Here is a 22,820-nt window from a genome sequence, read left to right on the forward strand (position 1 = left end):
TGTGGTCGCTTCCTTCCTGCCTGCCTTGCTATGTGCGGAACAAAGATATAAAAAATCAACCTAAATAATTTAATACTAGACTATGAATATGGGCATCTTCCATCGTTCAAGTCAAGGTATGTATGAATGGGAGATGCATTTCGTTAAGCGCATTATTGACGAATGAAATAACTACGAGAGGATTATAGAGGTTTGATTGAGGATAAACAGAGGAAAGTACTTTATCTATAGATGGTGATAGTGTAGAGTTAGTTACAGTGTTATATGCCTCTCCTAACAGGTTTAGGCATGATTTCTCAGTAAATAAATTCAATTTGAAAGTAGACACATAGATTCATTGTATATTTATTTTGCTGTTTTAACACTTTCGTCTGCCTATCCTTTCTGCGGGATACTGCGTGAAGCTATTAATTTAATTTTCATGTAAGCATGAGGACATCTCGGAAGGCGCGTATGAAACGGTTGATGAAGCGTGGCTAGGAATCAGGTGAAGGTACAAAAAAATTACACACATACAGCATATTTTTTTTTCTAGTAATAAATAAAAAATATTTTTCGTTTATAAAATTCAGATAGCACAAATTCTATGGTATCGTGACTGAACACCATGAATCGGTGGTCGCACCTGGAGCTTGACAGTCTGACACCTGTCACCGTGACGACCTGTCATACTAGCCGCGTCTGCGAGTGAGTGCCGCGAACGAACTACTCTTTTTTACATTTGTTAAATGTAAACTATACTATTATATAGACAGTAGTCGTTACGCGCTACCTTAAATGGGTGGAATTTAAATGTAATAATTTTTACGGCTTCACGCTAAACCCACATCGCGGCGTAGACGGAAGAAACCTAGGCACCTAGTGTTATGACACTCCGTTTCTATTAAGATAATTCCGTTCCCCACTTTCTGGTAAATTCAAGACTTCACACACGGAATGTGTTCCGTATATTCTATGCCAGTAACGCCATCTATGTTCACAATTCTAATTCCAATTTGAGAAATATTAATATTGCATATATTTCCGTTGGCTCTGTCAATAGGTGCACTGTTAAAATAAAAGTAGAAGAAAACAGAATGACTGAGGGACTAAATATCTTAGCCTAGATCTTAGAAAGTCTTAGAAAGTGCAGTTTTCAATTCTGAACATTGTATTTTTTCGAAGCTTCACGCATTGTTCCAGGCGGAGTGGCCAGTCATAATAATGAACACCTAAGTAACTAGTGTATTATAGATCATTCAAAGAACATTAAGACCACACACGATGATCCACTTACTCACATACATAGAGGAGTGCTTGTGGAGTGCTAGCAAGTTGAGTAGCGACGCATCCGACCAATGCGAACATGTGTGGTGGCTATGTTTTACCGACTTATAAGACTAGCCAGCTATTGGAAACCGGCCGTGGCGCAGGGGCACCAGTGACAGGTTGCGGATTTGATTCCCACTCAACTAATACTTCATATTATACGTTGATGCATCATCTATTGAAGTACATTTATATGTTTTTGATTTACTTTCCATTAGAATTATAGAATTTTAAAAAATCTGATTGATTGGCACAGGGAATCTAGCGTCAGCATTGTGTGTTGAGTAGCGGAACTCTACGCCCCACTTTGCCTAGTTTGCGAGAGCGAGGAACTGAAAATATTAAATATTTTATTTGCTCGAGTGGGAATTGAATCTACAACCTGTGTGACACTGCGCCACCACTGGCCTCAAACATATGACTGGATTTACTAGTAACAATCAACATACAGAGCTAAGCTCCGTAATTCCTAGCCACCCTACTGCGGACGAGGCGTGCGCTTGCGATGATAGCGAAATGCACGCGTTGATCGATTTACGTTATGATACTTAATTTTGCTTAACTTAAAATCAACTTTATTATTTAAATAATAAAGACCATAATGAGTTACAATGCAACGTGTCTAAAACAGTCCAGTTAAATCTGGGCATTGTATGCGCATCCGCTACTGTTGTATAGGAATTTTAGCTTTTTTTACTTTTGTAGAGAGATTTTAGTGACATGTCACTTCTTATATTAATAATGTAGTAGAAGAACATTCACATTGTTTTAGCTTCACGCTGTATCCTGCATTTAGCAAGGTAAGCAGAGGGAACCTAGTAGTAGCGCTCCATTGCCAACTTTTCATCCAATGTTTGAGACTCCTCCGTGTCAGACTCGTCGCATTCACTGTGGGGTCAGTGCCGTAGTATATAGTGGATGAGGTTATTATAAAATAAATACAAATATGGATCATAACCTCATCTGTAAAATAAAGAAATGAAACGACAAAGAATTGTAAAAAAATATTTAAAAAATATTAAAAGGGAAACACACCAAATATCGGGAGCGGTTTTCTAGTTATACTTTAGAACCTGTAACGAAAGAAACTTAAATATTTAGCAACTTTTGTATGCATATCTTGCCTTATGCTATATCTCTCGTATAACAGGGAAGGCAGTAGGATTCTAGTTCTCTCCATTCTCAATTTTTTGGCATTTAGCGGGTAGACGGGAGAAACCTGAGAATCTAGTGTTAAGAGATTCTTAATCATTATGTGAGTTCCGTTCCACTTTCCGCCGAATTTCATGAAGCGTTTGGAATCGAGTGGCGAAACTCAATGCCGCGTTACCGGAGCGGAGAATTGAAAATATACCATATTTCATTTCGCCGAGTAGGACTCGTACCCATAACCGTCGCGTTTAATAAGAGAAATGCAAATATACGTAGAAATAAAATAACTTCAACAGTGAATTAAATAGCGGGACGCTCAGTAAGACATTTCTTAAAGGCAACCTGTTGCAATAGTTACACAGTAGTAGCACCATATATTGAGAAGTTAACAATATCTTCTATTGCGCAATATAAACATAGTGAATGTTCCCAACGCTGTAGCTAGATGTTCACAGAGACTTGTATCATTACATTTTATATCATTTATCATTTATTTTACAAAATAGTGTTTCTTCACCTGCAGCTTGGCCCGCGTGGTCCAATGGAAATAAGTAATTAAGGAGGTGGGTGGTGATATATCATGTGACATAGCGTATGCCTCGGACTATACAAAAAAACTTTTCCAATATGTTCCGGTAGTTCCTGGGATAAGCACGTTTGTTCAAATAAACTATATTAATTTTAAATTTTACACAAGTACACTCAAATCTACCAAAGAAATAAATGAACTAGCAACCACTTCGTAAAACCAATACCTATATATAAAAAGCACTGAGCAGCACCGACATTCAGTTCATTCGTTCATTCAAGTTCATTTCGTTTAAGTAAATACATTAATGATCAAATTGAAGTTCTAAGGTCTCAGGGGCGCGTCGCTAAGATGCGGTGTTAGAATAATTGTGGAACTCCCTCCGCCTCTCTCCTCCTCAGCTACATACCTATTGCGATGTAACTTGTAATTTACCAGAGTACTTACCGTATAGAACAGCAAGTGTCTCATGATTATCGTGATAGTAGAGTACGGATGGTTGATATTTCACATTTTCAAAGATATATTGATAAGATTTTGTAATTATAACCCACAAGTGTATAATTATATACTCTACTCTGGTCTCCGATGTTGTCTGCGATGAAATGGAAATAAGTAGTGGGTTTACTACTCGTACGACAAAGGAAAACAGTCCAACGTCCACTGTACCACGGTGGCCTCAATGGATGGATAACATGTAATTTGTAAAATCGATTATCCTTACATTATTCACGAGCCCAGAGCTTATTTAAGAATCGATGCTACTGACGAGTGCATGTCGTGACTGCGGACATTACTATTTAATGTATCTATCGGAATACACGTGTACAATGTATATTCCGATAAAGTTCAAACCCTCGGAGCTATTTTTCCATTTATTTTTAACAAATAGAGGCAGTCGTGCCGCAGGACAGGACAGGACATTTTGTTTGGAGCTGCGGAACTGAACGCCTTGTTTTGTCTACTAACCCAAATACGGTGTAAGCTCACAAGCACTGCCATCATATCACATTACAACTGCTTCATGCACAAATCATACCTACCATCATAAAATGCTAATTAAACATTAAAATACCTACTTAAAAACTCCACGTTACTCAAGAACAAACAATACTACCCTATAATAGAGACGTCGCTTACTAACAAAGGGTGACAAAAAACGTATAACAAAAAAGGCGCGCCAAGGCAACAATGCAGGCGTTGAACCGTCGGTCTGTCTCAATAGAATCAATATGACAATTAAAGTAACGAGCGTCGTCGGGAGCCACAACAAGTGCGATGCTAATGTCTAATACGATTGTAGCGCTGTTCATATACTAGAGAGGGTGTGAGGGATGGGAGGTGATATGTCGATGTTTAATAATGCTTGTAGATATCATTTTGTGAAAGGAGGTTTGAATTGTGCGTTAGATATATATATATTTCTTTTAAGGCTGTCGTAGCTGTGTCTGACTAAACGCGACGGTAATTTGTTCGATTCCTTAGTTTAAGATTCCAGAGTTAGAAGTATAACATAATTAATTTTATTTCCTCCCTCTAATAACAAGGCAAATCATGACGTAGAGTTTCGCCACTCGACTAACTACTCTGTTATATGTGGAATAAAGTGTGAAGTTAAAAAAAATATATAAAAGTTATTGATGACAAACTTTTACGTTGTGTAAAATACTAATTTATAGGGTAGCATCATATGAAAATCTATTATACATTAAAAAACACCAATAGCCACCGTTACTTCTCTTATCTCTACAATTTCCATTCATTCCATAGATTTTATCGATATAATTACCCCCATTCAATACTATCGAACATCGATATACGTACGTACATACCTATTCCTCCCCTTGCTTGTCATTAAGGGTGATCCATCAAAGTCCGCCTGGATTTAGGGTGAACAACGCTTGCGCGGTAGCCTCGGGCCATGGGGTACACACGGGGTAAGGGGTTAGGGGAAGGAAGGGGGGGGGGATGGTAACAAACAAAATTAGATATTCGTGCGGTGTCCCAAAGCGGAGCACCTCTGATTGATTGCTTTCCCAAAGATTCTCATTTTTACCCCTCCCCCCCTGTAGTAAATTGCATTGGAACAGGTCGTTGCTCTGTTTTTTTTTTTATTTCCTTTGCAAAGAGAAGTTAGTGTTAAAGCACTACAATTTAAAAATATTTTTTTTATATTAACGTTTCGCTGAATGATTATATTTGTTTCCCTGCTCTGATGAGCCACGGTGTTAAGCTCCATAACAGACAATATTTCGTAAAAATTAACATCCAGTGTTTTCGCTCTAGATTATCTCTGAATAATAAATACTCATCTAAAAGCTTTTCCTCACAAACTATTCGCTTTGCAGCTTCGAAATTTTCATTTTGAGGGCCACACTTTACTTTCAGTAATTAGGCGTACAAGCTTGAGATGTGCTGAGGGTGTAGAACGAGTAAAAATATGATAATTAACATAAACGATGCAGATAGAATGTGAAAAAGTTAAAAAAATGTGAAGTACCTACTAATTTATTCTTTGCGTGTCTGGTGGAAAACTTTTATCATATCGGTCTTTGTTTCAGTAAATAATTTCATTTTAATGATAAAATTTTTAGTCAATGCTCTACTTTTGTAAATATGGCGGAAACTCTTTTAGCTTTGTTTGCGTGGACTACAAAACGTAAAATCCTGTTTTTCCCCTTGATTGTATTTACTGTTTTTACCAAGGAACTTTACATATTTTGGCGTTCTACGCCGCGTAGTGTGCCCCCGCGTAGGCTGTGCGTTGTCTGTCAGTCACGCAGTAATGGACGAGGTGACAATCCTTGCTGTATGTTACTATTTATAATTACTGTTTTTCTGAAATATATTATAAAACCTCAGTATTTTCTTCTCTCACTTAAAAATGTTTGTATACGGAAGGAGAATAGAAAAGACGAATGGAACGGAATGGAAACTGGGGAACAAAATGGCATATCACTATTTCATTACACATATCTTCCTATCATTCCGAAACGTTAGATACATTGAAAATAGACATTGAAATATCTACAGACTCCATACAAAGTTAAACACATAATTATGAAACAACTGAAAAGAAAAACACTTTAAAGCAATGAGCGCCTCAACAACTTAAGGTACGTTTTAGTATCGGCTGTTTATTCAAATAACAATAGGTTATGTAGTAGGTCATGTAGAGCCAAATTTCTACAAATATTTTAAAAAATATGGAATTTATAAATTTGTCTATCTATTAAGTAATAAAGTTGAATGGTTTGTTTTGTTGAACTACTAGTTTGTGTTGAGTACTCCATGTATCGAGACAGATTGTAGTATCATTCCGACGTGACCTACCATACCCTCGGTCCGCGTCCGGTTACTTCAGGCACTGAAAATGATATACTACTCTTAATCATGTACATTTGGCCAGATTGTTCAAGCAAAAAACTTGCAATATGGTTTCACCAAAGGCAAGTCCACTACGGATGCGGGTGCTGCACTCCTAAAGCACATTTATGACGCATGGGAGAGGTCACAAAATGCAATTGGAGTGTTTTGTGACTTATCCAAAGCCTTTGATTGCGTAGACCATGTAACTCTGTTATTAAAATTAAAACATTATGGTATACAGGATACTGCCCTTGACCTTATTGCCTCATATTTAAACCAAAGAATCCAGAAGGTTAGTATAAATAATGTAAAATCATCTGGATCTCCTCTAAAGATGGGCGTTCCACAAGGATCCATTCTTGGTCCCCTTTTATTTCTTCTTTACATTAACGATCTACCTTTTTATGTAAAGAACCTATGTGATATTGTACTTTTCGCGGATGATATCTCTTTAATATTTAAGGTTGACAGAAATAAAATAAACTATGACGATGTGAATAGCGCATTATCGCATATTCTTCGTTGGTTTGATGTTAATAATCTAATGTTAAATGCTAAAAAAACTAAATGTATTGAGTTTGCTTTACAAAATGTTAAAAAAAATAATTTCAGTCTACTAATTAAAGGAGAAACTCTCAATTTGTCGGAATCAGCTATTTTCTTAGGTGTAACTATAGATTCCAAACTCCAGTGGAACGCTCATCTGGAAGCACTTGCGGGTAAACTCAGCTCTGCCGCGTTTGCAATTAAAAAAGTAAGACAAATGACGGACGTTGACACTGCCCGATTAGTCTACTATAGCTATTTCCATAGTATTTTATCTTATGGAATGCTGCTATGGGGCAGTGCTTCAGACATAAATTCAATATTTATCCTCCAAAAAAGAGCCGTGAGATATATTTATAATCTAAGAGCTCGAGATTCTCTGCGAGATGTTTTCAAAGATGCAGGTATTCTTACAGTTGCTTCCCAATTTATATACTATAATATTCTCTTTGTCCGACAAAATATACATTGTCATAGTAAACATAGTGACAATCATACATAGAAACGTACTCATACGATAGAAACGAGAAATAAAGATAAGATTGTTACTCCAAGTTTTCGCCTCCAAAAAGTTAATAAATCTTTTATGGGTCTGAGCATACGTGTATATAATAAAATTCCACAGTGTATTCTAGATTTGCCACTTCCAAAATTTAAAATATCAGTAAAAAAAATTCTAACAAGTAAAGCTTATTACACTGTTCAAGAATACTTAGAGGACAAACATGTATGGAATTAATGTCTATTGAATGTAATGCAGGATAGCTGCCAACTAATGTAATAGATTGTACCATTGATTTTGAAAAGAGCAACTGTTGAGTTTCTTGCCGGCTCTTCTCAGCAGAACTGCCTTCCGAACCGGTGGTAGCTTTTTGTTCATATGTTCATTCGACGATTCAAAAGTGCTTATTATAAGTTTATTTGAATAAAGAATATTTTGAATTTGAATTTGAATTTGAAAATATTTCTCTTTCACAAGGACCTAGAATAGACAATCTATCTAAATGACAGCTCCACGGCAGCACGGCTCCCATACATTGCGAGCAACATATTTGTCTTGCTTTACGGCTAACGGGGGGCTTCGTAACTACCTAGGTATCTGTGTAATAAATACTAAATCTATATGTTAGTTTGTAGCTACATCTGTATAAAATATATTCTAAAATAGAAAAAAACTTTTGTTACGTAGATATGTAACTCAAATTAGCTGCATATTAATAGATGAAGAACGGAATTTGATGGCAAACTGACAATACAGTGATATGGCATCATCGAGCTGGTCTGATAGGACCTGAATATAATTTATAACTCCAAGCACTTTGACATCCTTTGTTTACCAGCATTTTTGTGGCTTATAATAGAATCTAAGTATTGACACTAACAACGAGTGAAATGTTATAATTTAGTTTAATAAAAAATAGATTATCACTTCAAATATGAGGCCGTCGTCGCGTCAGAGCCTGACTGTAAAGAGGACACACGCAATGTCTGGAAATTCGGCGGAAAATGGGAGACGATATGTCTTAAGATACTCCTAAGATAAATTAATTAACAAATTAATTTATAGATTTTTTAAAAAAAATAACAAAAGATGCATTCTGTATCGCCAGTAATATTTAGTAGAGACGCATCACAAAAGGGTTGCGGCCACAATGGCCACGTTGGAGCGTCGCCAGTTCAATGCGGAATGGACGGCTTAGAAAACCTTAGGGCTTAGTGTTCTTCCCCCTCAATACATTTATTCTGTCAAATATATGTTTTAGATATTGCTTTCTTAGAAATTGTGAGATTTTGCGGTTTCTTTTAATATTAGTTTCTGTGAGTAGTACAGTACACAGTAGGATAGTGTCGGGGACTGATTTCTGTTCAACACGCAAATTTCTTCAACGTTTGGCGATGCGTGGGGAACACGTAAATCAAGATCTGTACTAAGGTATTAAAATATGAAATGCATGTTATTCTAATTAAATATTAATTAGTAATTAATTTGATATTTTATATTTAGGCCATTCGCAGCGTAGAACACAAATTTGCGACTTTAAACGCAACAAGTTGTACAAACAATTCACACTCGGAGAAATGAAATATGTAATATATTCATTTCCTCGATCTTGGCAACAAGGTAAATCGCGGAGTTGACTCAACACATAATGCCTCCAGAATTCGGTGGATGGTAGTAAATGGATGTGTCTTAATGGGAACCTCTTAACAAGAAGTTCCTAGGTTCCCTCTGTCTACCCTCCCATGTGCGGGATACAGTGTAAAGCTAAAAAAATATATAATTCATTGTACAGACACAGAATGAAATCATAAAAGTTTTACGCGCTACAAAGCTCGGGTCTGCGAGGTCTGAATAAATGACAAGCTCATCTTGACCGCGTCGATGTCGCGGCGGTGCGGACGTCCGAGGTGCCGCTCTTTTGTTTACAACTTTTATCTAAATAATATAAAAGAAGGAAGCATGTAGCTCCGTCTGTCCTCAGGCTTGTTTCTCACTTTTATTTTTTTAGCGAGACGCTGTATGTAGCCGTGTAGGCAGATAAAACCTGGGAACACTTCATTCCATCTCCACATCCACGCTTTGCCTCGTTGCCAGAGCGAGGAAATTAATATATTAGCTATTTCATTCCTCCAAATCCCTGGGGATGGAACCCACAACCGTCGCATTTACAGTGGGATGGCCTCTCGGCTTATTTGCTAAGACGCCTGTGTTAAGACACTCCTTTCTCATTAACACAGTAGATTGCAAAGCTCCCTCTGCCTACCCTGCTAGGTGAGAAGATAAAAAAAGAATATAAAATATCAGGATAGCGTCTGCTTGTAAGATCGATACGATTGCACTCTTTAAAACAAATTCTCAAGTAAGACAAACCGCATTGTTGATCTCCATCTCTCGGACCGCCACACAATATCTCGATTTTTAGCAGAAAGTTAAAAGTTTTGACTTTGAACCAGCGACCTATCGAAACGGCTTATGGAATCACTGAACAAGAAATCTATAAGTCAATATTACTCAAAAACTATTGAAGTAAAATAAACACTACAAATCCTTTTGGTGTTCACGAAACTGGAAAATATATTTTGTTGACTGACTCTGCCTGTGTGCTACATGTGCGAGTGCCACGCTAATTTGAATCTTGTACTATAAGAATAAGATATATTAAAACCTACCTTACGATGTTGTTTCAGAAATCAAAGATCAATAGAGCTTTCCATCCAGTTGAAACATATGTAAGAGTAGAATTTCTTCTTGAACTTCTCTACGACATCGACATGAAGAAACTCTACAGATATTATACTATGCAACAACAATTATGTATTCTATTTAGTTACTTTCTTCAAGGTATGTTGAGAAAATGGTTTCACGTTAATATTTTTGTTGAACAAAATTTGTTTTAAAAAATTGTATCACGCCGTATCCTCCATATATAGCAAGCATTATAGGAATACCGTCCCCTACTTTCTGGGCAATATTCGATGCATTCGTTGAGTTCCACCACTCAACACGCAATGCCTTCAGAATTTAGCGAAGAGAATTTAGCAGAGCGGAGTGTTTTAACACTACACCTACTCTGTTACAGGCGAAAGGCGAGCATGAAGATGAAAAAACATTCAATTATTTTTTAACAACAAAATGTAAAAATTCGACAATTGTACAATATTATTTCAGTATAAAACAGTCCAAGAGATTCAATGTCAATGCTTATTCGCGACATTGCCTTTACGACTTTATGGGATCAACGTGGATAAAGAGCGTATATTATTATTTTGTAAGGGATGCGGAAAAGCTTAAAGCTTTATTAAGTAGTAGCTTCTGTGACTGAGCTTCGTTCATTCGTTTATGTAATTGACAAATATAATTTTGCAAGATAGAAAATGTGAAGGAGGCGATAGGCGTGAAGGAACCTAACGGCGCGCTAAATGAAATATAAATTTTAAATTGAAACATACCCACTAATAGGATCGTCTTCAAAACTACCACTATTTTACTAAAGAGCCGAAAGTTCACTTTAAATTCAAGTCCTCCTGTAACATTGTTCAATATCGTAATTCAAAGGCACCGCGGCTATCACCGCTATTAAAACAAGTAGTGTACAATGCTCAGTCTCCGGGCATTACGGGTTTTGTTCGTACCGAGCCCGCCCGTCGTCTCTTCCTTTATTCTTTGGTAAATCATGAAAATGGCTCTCAGACTGATGCAGATGGGTATTCAAATTATAAAACGGTATCGTGGCTCTGTTGATAGGTATTTGGTTGTATATGCGGTGATCGTGGATTCTGTACTGATTGAGGGTTAAGTTTTTGTTTAGTTGTTTTGGTTTCGCCTGACTAATTAAATAAAGTGGTTTTGTTCCCAAAATGTCTACCAGAGTAGATATTCAATTTATGCATACTTCTTTACTTATATTATAAAACTTAATAAATTCGACTACTTTTTTGAATTGGAGAGTACTTTTATCGAAATATGCTATATTACCCAGTAATAGGGGTCCGACTTACATACATCGGGCACCTAGATCGTGTAATATGTTGTATGCACCTCTTATTTATTTCCATTGGACATACGAGAAATATTCAACAGAAAAGTTATATTTAATGCGCTAGCAAAACGTCAAACCCGTCGTGGCGCAGCGGCACAGCTCGTAGCTGATTGTGGGATGAATCTAAAGATAAAACGCGGCGTTCCACTTCGCCACTTAATGCGTAAGCTTTTAAATCAGGCGGAAAGTTTGTGACAGATTGTCTGAACATCAGGTTCCCTCGCCTATCCTGCTATGCGGGAAAAGCATGAAGCTGCTTCCTTTTACTAAACGTACGAAATGGCGCAAATAATGAAACGTATTAATAAAGAAAAATACAAGAAAGTTCCCCTTTCATACATTTGAAAGAAAATGTTTTCCATAGGTCCAGACGTGTTAAAATCTACAGACATGAATCGACGTTACGTATCTCGCGCTTGAGTTGTATAGTGCGCTATAAAGCTAAGCGATTTCCTATTCCTGGTCAGAAAAAATGCGGCGTTGAGATCCGCCATTACATACGCAATATCACGAATACGAGTGGAAAACGGAGGCTAACGGGAACGGAGTGTCTTTACACTTTGTACTCTCTGTTTACCCGGTTAAATAGAAAACCTGAAGCCTTTTTAGAATACTGATCCTCGCCTGTGACTTTGTTTGCGTTTTGAGACGTTAAATGGAAAACCCCGTTTTTTCCCGATTTAAAAAAGTTTTATACCTCAAAATTTTGTATCAGTTGCATGCAAGAAGTTCACCTGTCACATTATTTACACCTCTTAAAACGTATACGTCGTATAACACAACAGATTCCCATTCGGTAGGACGAAATATTTAATATTTTAAATTCTTCGCAGAGTATCCTAACAGTAGGTTCTCGGGTTTCCTCTACCTACCCTGCTATAAGCTAAAAGAAGAATAGATATTTCCATGTAACTACAGCTTATTTAGCTTGCACCTACTTGAATTTAATATTATTACGAAATTATTTTATTGTATTGTATTAATCACCAAGTCTCATAATGATACGATTTTACAAGTGGGTCAAATTCAGTTTCTTATATTTTATTACATAGTTAAAACTCCTAATCGAAACATATAAAATAGGCTTAAAATAACATTTAAGAACAGCTCTGTTATCAATTATCAAAAGCTAAATATTAGTAAGTCCAGTACGGATTCAGGTTTAGGCACCTCAATGTGTCGGGCGTCTTGAGAGATGAGCGAACATTCCCCGTGTAATATCTTAAGATGCGTGTACTTTATATCTCACACTCGTGTCACGTACACACACATCTATCCAAGAAGCTTTTAGTAAGTATATTAATGATTTAGACGTTTTTGTGGAAGTCCGGTATAGTGAGCGGAGTGTCTTTACACTGAGTTCCCTCTGCTTGGAAGCGTGGAGCTGCTGTTTTATTATCCAAAAAAATACATGTTGGTACAGTTATGTGAAAGCTTGCATGTAACTGTTACTATTTAGTACAAATTTAACGAATTCAAAACGAAAAAATCAAATCATTTGCTTTAAGCACGCAACAACCTTTCCAATTGAACTTTGAAACTTAAAACTAGCAGAGTAAGATCTAAAATAGCTCGTTTCATTTACGGAAAGGTGAAAAATGTATGTAGTAAATCAAATGAAGGGAAATGATTCAGAACGTCGTAAATCAGACCTGTATGCCTGTATCGTGTAGTAATCTACTACGAGCTGGTGTACGATACCAATACGACGTTACTTTACTACAGTTACTGTAGTATAATTGAAGTACTAAACACCTTTAATATTTTAAACAGTACATTTTTGTGGTTTATTTAGATTTAGATCTAGGTACATAATATATTTATTGTTAAATGTATGACAGGTCACATACAACTACCACATGGTATTCACACTAGAATTGAGTTACTTAAACCTTTAACTCTAACACTGTATTGATAAAATCAAATACCTAAATACATAATATGCTTAAGCTATGTTAACATAAGATCTATCTCACTATAACGTTAACATCAGCGACTGTCGAGTAAAGCCTACGGTAGAGTGACTGTAATTAAAGCGACTGAAATTAGAAAGTAAATTATCGTATTCACCAACAAAGGGTACGTACATACATACATACATACATACATACATATTATGCGTATATAGATGTCGATGACGTCTGACGCGTGAAAACGGGTGATTTGATGTTGTAATTAAAAACCTCGTTAAAGAATAATGAGGAGTAACCAGTAGGTGGTGTGCCTTAACAACACTTTAAATTATTAAAAAAAAATGGAAATTGAAATATTTGTTTTGATGTATTCTATTGTTTTTTTTTTCTTGTAAGTTATATATAAATGTATATCACTAAGCTCGTCATTTTCACTCAACGCGCAATGCCTCCAGAAACCAGCAGAAAGTGGGGAACGGAGTGTTATACTAAGTTCCCTCTGCCTACTCTGCTGTGTGCTCTGCTGTATTCTGATTAAAACTAACTGTGTGATTCTCTCACAAAGTTAGGTATTTTTGTCTCTCACAAAGTTAGGTATGTAGGTTCCGCACCAAAGTCTACGTTCAACCGTCAGCCTGTAAAAGCTACGGTTGTGGGTTCGATTCCCACGTGTGATAATAAATTCTATTCATTTTCTCACTCTGGTCAGGTAAAGTTGCGTTGAGATCCGCCAATCAAGAGTGTCTTAAAATTAGATTCTTTTTGCCTTCCTTGCTATATTCATTCAACGAAAAACTAAAATAAAAACAAAAAGTGCCAAAAACAATAATACGAGGCTGTTTTCCTCGATTTTGTGGGCTATATACTGTTAAATTAATAATATTGATATATAAAATTAACAAAGCTAACTTTATGTGTTAGCATGTTTGATACTATTCTTATATACTCGTATCTTAAATTCAAACATTAGTGGTAAAACCAATGCAAAATCCATCCATTTGTTCCGAGCGACGCTGTTTTTTCAGATCCCTGTAGCCCGCGTGAATAATTTAAACGTCTTTTTGCCGCCAATAAAAAACGAACTCGCCCCTCCCACGCAGATAAACCACCTAAGCTGTCCATCCGGAACTACAAATGTAAATACAATTCAAGTGTTTTAATAGTCTTATTATAAGAATAAAAAAAAGGTAAATATTATGAAAAAAAATTGTGTTTGAAATGAGGATTAAGCGACTGTGCGGGACTTGTGTATGAAGTGCGGTTTTTTTAATTAAAAAAAAATATTGTTAATAGTCTCCATTCTGCAATTTTCGAATATTGAAGTATGGTAGTGGAAGCCGTCCCTGGGCGCCGCGATGCCTTTATGTTCAATTAACAATTTTAAACGTTTTTATTTTTTCTATTTTTTATAATCCTTTTCTCTTTTTTATATCCTCTAATTTCCTTTTTAAGACTTAAGCTTTTCTGCAAAGTGTGTTACATAGAAGAAACGTAGGGCTACGACACTCCGTCCTTCAAATCGCCAAATTTTCAAAATGAAAGAGCGAGGAAATAGAAGTAAATTAAATAATAATTATTCCCTCGAGTGGAGATCGTGCCCACGACCGGTGCGGTTAGTGTCGAACACTGTCCCACTACACCACGAGGGCGTCGACATTATTAAGTTTAAATATAACATTGAAAAATAATTAACTAAAGTATAGAAACACTAATATTAACTTGGTGTTACAGTGTAAAGTACAGGGTGAGTCATATTGAACTTTCCGGTTTTGGAAGGACGTTGCACGAAGAAGGGAAGGAGTAGAAGGGTGGGGATGGTGTCATTAGACGCGCCATGACATGCAGTTTTAGTGTGAGCAATGGCTTGGTCGGGACAACATCGTGCGTTCGTAGTTGAAGAGTTTATTAAAAATGGCGGCTCCGTGATCACAACACAGCGTGCGTTCCGTTTACATTTTGCTATTGGTCGACGTGATCCCATTCCCACTGGACCAACAATCAGAAATTGGGTATCAAATTTTAGAGCAACATCATCAGCATTAAAAACAAGACCACAAGGCCGAATTAGGACGTCAACGTCAGCGGAAAACGTGGATAGAGTGCGGGCTTCAATTCAACAATCCCCTCGGCGTTCTGTTCGGAAACATGCCGCTTCACTAGGATTATCTTTCAGTAGTGTCCGCAGAATACTGCATAGAGACCTTAAATTTCACCCATACAAGATTCAGGTAGTGCAAGAATTAACAGTTAGAGACTTAGACACACGAACAAATTTATGCCGCGACATTCAGCAGATCCCCCGCACTGCTGTTTTGATCTTCAGTGATGAGGCACATTTTCACCTCGCCGGAACTGTCAACAAACAGAATTTTCGATACTGGGCTGAGAATAATCCACGAAACCTACACGAACGACCACTTCACAGCCCTCGAGTGACAGTGTGGTGCGCTATTGCAGAGTTTGGTGTGTGGGGTCCCTATTTTTTTGAAGAAGATGGTCAAGTCGTCACAGTTACCTCTGCTCGGTATTGCGACATGCTTGAAACTTTTCTGAAACCGAAATTGGAGGAATTAACGCAGAATCATGACAACGATAACATCTGGTTCCAACAAGATGGTGCTACAGCCCATACATCCAGGCGTTCAATGGAAATCCTGCGACAAATGTTTCCCGGTCATCTCATTTCTTTGCGAGGTGACGTTGGGTGGCCGCCGAGATCACCTGATTTAACCCCCTGCGATTTCTTTCTCTGGGGTTACCTGAAGGAAAAGGTGTACACGCATCGTCCCCGAACCATCGATGAACTGAAGGCTGCAATCACGGAAGAAATCAATGCTATTCCGCTGAATATGACTCGACGAGTAATGGACAACTTCCGGGAAAGGCTTCAGCAGTGTGTGGTCAATGGAGGTAGACATTTACAGGATATCATTTTTAAAACCAACTAAATTAAAACTGCATGTTATGTGCTTTCAAACAATAAAATAATTTTTACTGCATGTCGCTTTGTTTTTAATACACACCTTATTGAAATCGGAAAGTTCAATATGACTCACCCTGTAGCTTAAAAATGACTTAACAGTTCGCGCCAGGAGAAAATGATAATAAAAAGAATACCTAGAGAAGGGAGTAGGGACGACACTAAGCCGGATTGAATGAGCAGTGGGAATTAGTCCTTGAAATTTTAAGAAGGATTTAAGACAAGTTTTTGCGTAAAATAACATTTCTGGCCGTTTTGAAAACTGTTGAGTTAATAAAGCGTTTATTGTCAGGTTGATGTTTTAGTTGGAACTTTAATAACCTACCTACCGACTTAACATTTCTTTCTGAAGAGGATGATTTCAAATTTATATTGGTTTTACTTATTACAAAATATATTCCCCACGAGTAACATTTTAACATTATATTAGTCTTAATTTATCACCAACTAGCGGACGCGCGCAGCTTCGCTTGCGTATTAAGGGGTGAATTCTAATAACCCATGAAACATGTGTTCAATGAAATATTTTTAAGAGTCTAAATTTCAAATTTTATAAAAATCGGTGGCGATTTAAAGATTTTTCCATACAAACTTTCAACCCCTTATTTGCACCCTTAGGGGGTGAATTCTAGAAAACCATGAAACATGTGTTAATTTATATACGTTTAAGAGTCTGAATTTCAAATTTTATAAAAATCAGTGAAGATTGAATTTTTTTTCCATACAAACTTTCAACCCCTATTTCACCCCTTTAGGGTTAAAATTTTTCAAAATCCCTTCTTAGTGGATGTCCAGATTACGAAAGTAAATATCTGTCCAAATTTCACGTTTCTAAGCACAGTGGTTACGGCTGTGCGTGCGTCTTACCTCAGTCAGTGAGGACAAGTCCTTTTATATATATAGATATTGTAGGACTTTAAAAAATATTGTATAGTTACATGTGTTTCCCAAAAATATAATCATCAAATCCATCAATATAATCATCAATTGGCAAGCTGGAGCGACTCAGCGCACATAATACACAAATAGGCTTTCAGAAAGATCTCCCCTTAACAGCATATTTGTTTGCCACTTCAATTGTCAGTATCAGTCTTGTACCAGTTGTCAGCAAATACATTTTTTTGGAATTAAAAAATGTTAAAACTTATTTTAGAACACACGTTTGTAATAATAATCATGTTTGTAATAATAATCACATCTTATCGAATATAAAACTCAAACTCAAAACGAAAAAAGATGACAAATTATATTTAGAAATTTTCTATCCAGAAAGAAAACAATAAGGTAAAAAGCCTCAATAAAAATAGACAAGCATACGAACACATATTACTTTACCTATGTAGTAGACCGTCATCTCCTTACCAAGTATTATCGTGAAGGCTCGATGAAGCGTTCAGAGATGAAAACTGCTTCAGTGGAACCTTACGTCACCTGAACCTTATGCCGGCTTTACTTTGGATTTTTGTTTTTAACCTTTATGTTAAAGCTATTTTTAGATGTAGCGCCTGTCGCTACTGGAGTACATGAGTGATAGTTTCTAAAGCTTTGTAAACTAATGTAATATATAGGTATTATAAAACTGAAGATTTTTTTAATTCAGCTAATCAATATCAGGAACTAAAATTCGGACGAAAAGTGAAGAACAAAGTGACTTAACAGTTAGGATTTCTCTGTCTGGCCTGCTATGTATGGCGTATGGCACGCCATGATGGCCGAAGCCATATATATAATTAAAAACAAAGTGAAATAAAAAATAAGAAATTAAAATATTTTTTTACAGCTTTATTGTCTTTCTTAGATGTAGATGGTCTTTGAGAAGCAAAGTTTTACAAAAATAGACCTGCAGAGGACGTAAGGAGGAGGAGGAGGAGTAAAAAAACTTATAATAATGCTACTAAGACTTAACAAAAGTGGACTTATATTTATTTGTTTATACTTTAATTGGCTATCCCTATAGGATAGACTAAAATATACGGCTTCTGGAAGAATACGCGATAATCATGTGTTCAACTCCTCAAAAAAAAATTTGAATATTTATGGTAATGCAGTAGTATAGCAGAATTTTTTGTTTTACCATTACGCTTTTTTCTGCAATCAGCTGCCTTGTGTCAAGATACTTCGTGTTCCTATTCTTTGGTCTTACCACAGCGAGATAAAATAAAATATCTTTTTACTTACTTTATTTTAGGGTAAGCAGAGGAAACCTGTTTTCCATTTTTCCAATTCTGGAGGTATTGCGTGTTGAGTGGCGTAACTCAACGCCACGCTTTGCCTTGACACCAAAGAGAAGAAAAGAACCCGCAACGCTGGTGCTCCTGCGCCTCGCATAGAATATAATAACTTTCCTAACACAAGACACCTATCTACAACCTACAACCATCATGCTTATAGGCAGACGCTGCGCCACTGCACCGCGACGGTCTCTAACATAATATATAGGCAAGATATAAAAAGAAACTTAGAGACAGACAGAAACAAGCACTTGAGATACGTTCTAAGCGACATAATATATGCGCCATTTAAGTGAAAAATCTCAACGTTAAGGTAAATGAAGACAGATTCTCGTAACGCGTGCAAGTAATACTCACTCGCAAATATATCTGTGGATACATATGTGTGGATGTTCCCGAAAATGTTCTACTTTATTTACAAGGTTATAATTTTTCGCGGCAGAGAGAACTTAGTGTTAAGACTCACCACTCAATTTTCGAAACATTGCGTGTTGCGTGGTGGAACTCAACGTCGCGCTTTGTCAAAGTGAGAATTTAAATAGGATTATTCAAACCCTTACACTTACTTTCAGACGAGGCCCTACGCTACGACATCATCTTAAACATATAGATGTAGGTACCTATTTACATATAATACTTTGGAAGAACCTCCAAAAGATACCTCAACTTGTAATATACTCGCACATCTACAAGCAGACCGGCTACCACTGAGCCACGGGGACCGTCTGCTTAAATGCAATTCACAAAATCCACGTTAAATAGAGAAAGTTAATGTTTACGTTTAATGAACGATACTCCACCACCTTTTCATACAAGTCGCTTTGCTGAATAAAAGACGTTGTTAACGGGGATATTCCGCAATGGTTGGGAAAACTGTAGTAATTAAATGTCTGCCTGTCACGTCTAATGTTAATGTTGTTGTTGATGAAATGGAGTTTTTACCATTTTCATGACTTATCCCGCTTAAAGAAGTAATGGCAGAGAATACATAGTGATACTCTAGGCTAGTGACACCCTCCGTTCTCCGCTTTCCGCTATAACTCGAGACATTGTATTATAGGTAACGAAAAGTTTTGTTTATGTACAGACTGCCGGATGATTTTCAAACATATTATGTGTATACATTCATGTGCATGTAATTTTCATATATATTACTACAAAAACAAAGCGATTTCAATTCCTTAATAGTTTAAATGAAAATTTCAACTTTTGCCGGTATTTGTATAACAATGCTATTCAAAATGCAGTACAAAAAGCCGATTAAGTCGGTTATCGACAGCTAATAATACTGTCCCCGGCCCGACTCTGATGGATGACAGCCCCTGATGCCACCCCTTTTAATTGCAACGAATGCACGACGAATTTCGATTTATATTATAATAAGTTTAACAATACATGTCCACAGTAATATGAGCTATATCCTGGCTGACTAGGTCACAGTATTGACTGACATAACTGTCAAGACTTGGGGGAGTACGGTGATGGCTGACGTTTAATAAAGGACAGTTCTATTTGATTATACGGTGTTTGGTTGTTATTCATATAAAGTTTTGAAAATTGCAATCTAATATATTTGTTACCACCGTTTACATTATTGTTGCGCAGTATATTTTTGACTGTATATTTGATTATCATGAGCTCGATCCCCACTAAAGATTTTTTTATGTTTATAATATTTTTAATTATATTTCATTGTATATGAAAAACACAGTTTTTGGCTGTAACAAAACAAAACGCGAAGGTCGTGGGACAGGTATTGAAAATTTTATTTTAGCACTAGGCTCCTCTTCCCACTTCTTTGTAATTCTTAACAGTTAATGAACGCATCGAAATGTAAATCTCCCGAATGGAAATCGAACCCATAATCAGGCCACGTTTACAGTGGCACGCTTGCACCCCTGCGTACGACGGCCTCGACGGAATTATTCACATTATGTATTATTAAAAAAGGCTTTTGACATCTAAAACTATAATATTTTCACATATAATTTGGTAAGATTTCCAATAATTACCTACTATCACGTATTTAACATACATACGCCGAGCAACCGAAACGAAGTTACAAATGAATGAACTTGTCTAGAAACTAACATATTCAGCCCTCGTACGGACGTTCGGAACCCGAGTAACATAATTATAACCCACAATGCCGCGTGATTGGACCGCGGGCGGAATCCTAATTATCTAAGTTTTCTGAGACACTGAAGTACGAACATCGAACTTGATAAGATCTTATGTTTGATTATCTAGAAATAGTAATGATGTATGAAAATATTATTTTTATAGTTTTATATATCTTTCGTATTTTAGTAAAAGATGGTCATGGCCAGGCCGGGAAGAACTGCCAAGAACGGGAGTTGTGAGTTTGATTCCTATTTGGAGTAATGAATTATTTTCATTATATCTCTCTGGTAACAAGACAAAACGCAGCGTTGAGTTCCGTCATTCAACACGTGATGTCTTGATTATATGATGCGTGCGACGGACTGTCTTAGCCTAGGGTCTCTTTACCTATCAGGATACAATGTCAGCCTAAGAAAATAAACAAAATAGTATAGTGATACTCATATAGTAGTTAGTCAAGTTAGATAATCAAGAACAAGCAACAAAGAGGAAAATAAATATTAGATGATAATGTTTTCATAATTTATATTTTAATTTATGAAAATATAAAAATTAAGTGATTTTATAAATATAAAACTTGTGGCGCAGGGGCAAAAGCGTGCGAACGCTTGTAAACGCGACAGGTTGTGGATTCGATTCCCATTCGAGAATGTATAATATTTAGTATTTTGATGTTTTCGCTCTGGTGTCGAGGCAAGAGCACGGCGTTGAGTACAGCCACTCAGCACGCAATGCCTCCAGAATTCAGCGGAAAGTGGGAAACGAAAGACTTAGCTCACCACTTTCTGCCGAATTTTGGAGGGTGAGTGGTTGTTGAAGGCGGAATATTTCATTTTCTGAAGTGGGAATGGAACTCCTTGGACGCCTGCCCTTGGCCTATGTTACTACAAAGAAAAAAACATACAAATATTCTTTATTACAGATATGCATTTTTTTTTATTTCCTAACTCCCTCTCTTATACACATGTAAGTAGATGCTAATTAGTCAAACGAGGGAGGTCGTCAAACTGCCAAAAACCAGAACTCAGACCACTCTCGAGCACACAACAACTAAAAAAAGCTTTAGTTCGTGTTCGGGCATGTAATGAAACCATGGGAAAGTCAGAAGAGAGAACAATATGGTTAATTATTTTTATTGTTAATTTTTAATTTAATTAACTTGATTCTTTTTTTAGCATAGGAAGTACGGAAAACTTAGTGCTTTACACTAAGTTTCATCATTCACACTCCATCATTCGCTTTCCGCATAAATTCTGTCCTTACATGAGAGGGAGAAAAGTTTAAATACATTCCGGATTCTCCAGTATTCAAACTAATAGATATTCCGTCAGCGAGGTTAGATACAGTGTAATGTTAAATTCTACCATCCGAAATGCAAAGATTTGCCCTTATCACTGCAGAAAAGAAGAATAATTAACAGTGGTGTCTCTAGATATAGTGGTCACTTATATATACATACATACTAGTATTATATATGCATGTATATAGTTTAGGAGTGTACATAACAGCGTATACTGAACAGGTTTCGCTCCTACCCATATCGAGGCAATTTAAGGAAGAACTCACGACGACGCTAATACAAAGTATAAAAATGTAGACGTCGTCGTCGCTTCAACGCAATTGGAAAATGTCTGCGCACGGCGGTAGTGCAGTCAAATTACACGAGGGGGAGTACTTACATTTATAATACATGTATTTGCCCTTTCACATAGTCACTATAAGCCGGTTTCTATCATCCTGTAGAATGTTAACACTCTCTTCCTTACTTTCTGTTAGAGATATTGCGTCAGATTTACCGAAGCGAGTGAATGAAAATATGGTGCAGTGGTACAAATCTGCGATAATTGTCGATTCCATCTCCAGTCGGGGAATGAATGAGGAATGTATTTTAAATTCTGTCCTTAATAAAACAAAATGAAATGTGAGATAAAATCCCTCAACTAAAATTTTGTGTGTTAACACTAACTCTACAGACCCATATGCTTCAATCTGAAAATATTTAAATAGCAGCTTCTTGTCTTTCCCGCATAGCAGAGGAGAACTAATGTAGACTCTCCGTAACTCAATTTTACAGACATTGCGTGTTTGGCGGAACTCAAAACTTCGCTTTATCTGACAGAGCAAGGA

At 36.7% G+C, this 22,820-nt stretch overlaps 1 long non-coding RNA gene across 1 annotated transcript in view; it reads right to left on the reverse strand.

The window, feature by feature from the left end:
* Positions 1–2,337: 2,337 nt before the first annotated feature.
* Positions 2,338–22,820, reverse strand: part of LOC146537962 (uncharacterized) — a 67,698-nt gene continuing 47,215 nt past the window's right edge. The window contains exon 3 of the long non-coding RNA XR_014878144.1: positions 2,338–2,381. This is a non-coding gene — a long non-coding RNA (uncharacterized LOC146537962). The remainder of the gene's footprint in view (positions 2,382–22,820) is intronic.

Source organism: Heliconius melpomene, chromosome 7, assembly GCF_056956725.1.
Source record: "Heliconius melpomene rosina isolate 202511_hmr_F chromosome 7, ASM5695672v1, whole genome shotgun sequence".
Taxonomy (NCBI): domain Eukaryota; kingdom Metazoa; phylum Arthropoda; class Insecta; order Lepidoptera; family Nymphalidae; genus Heliconius; species Heliconius melpomene.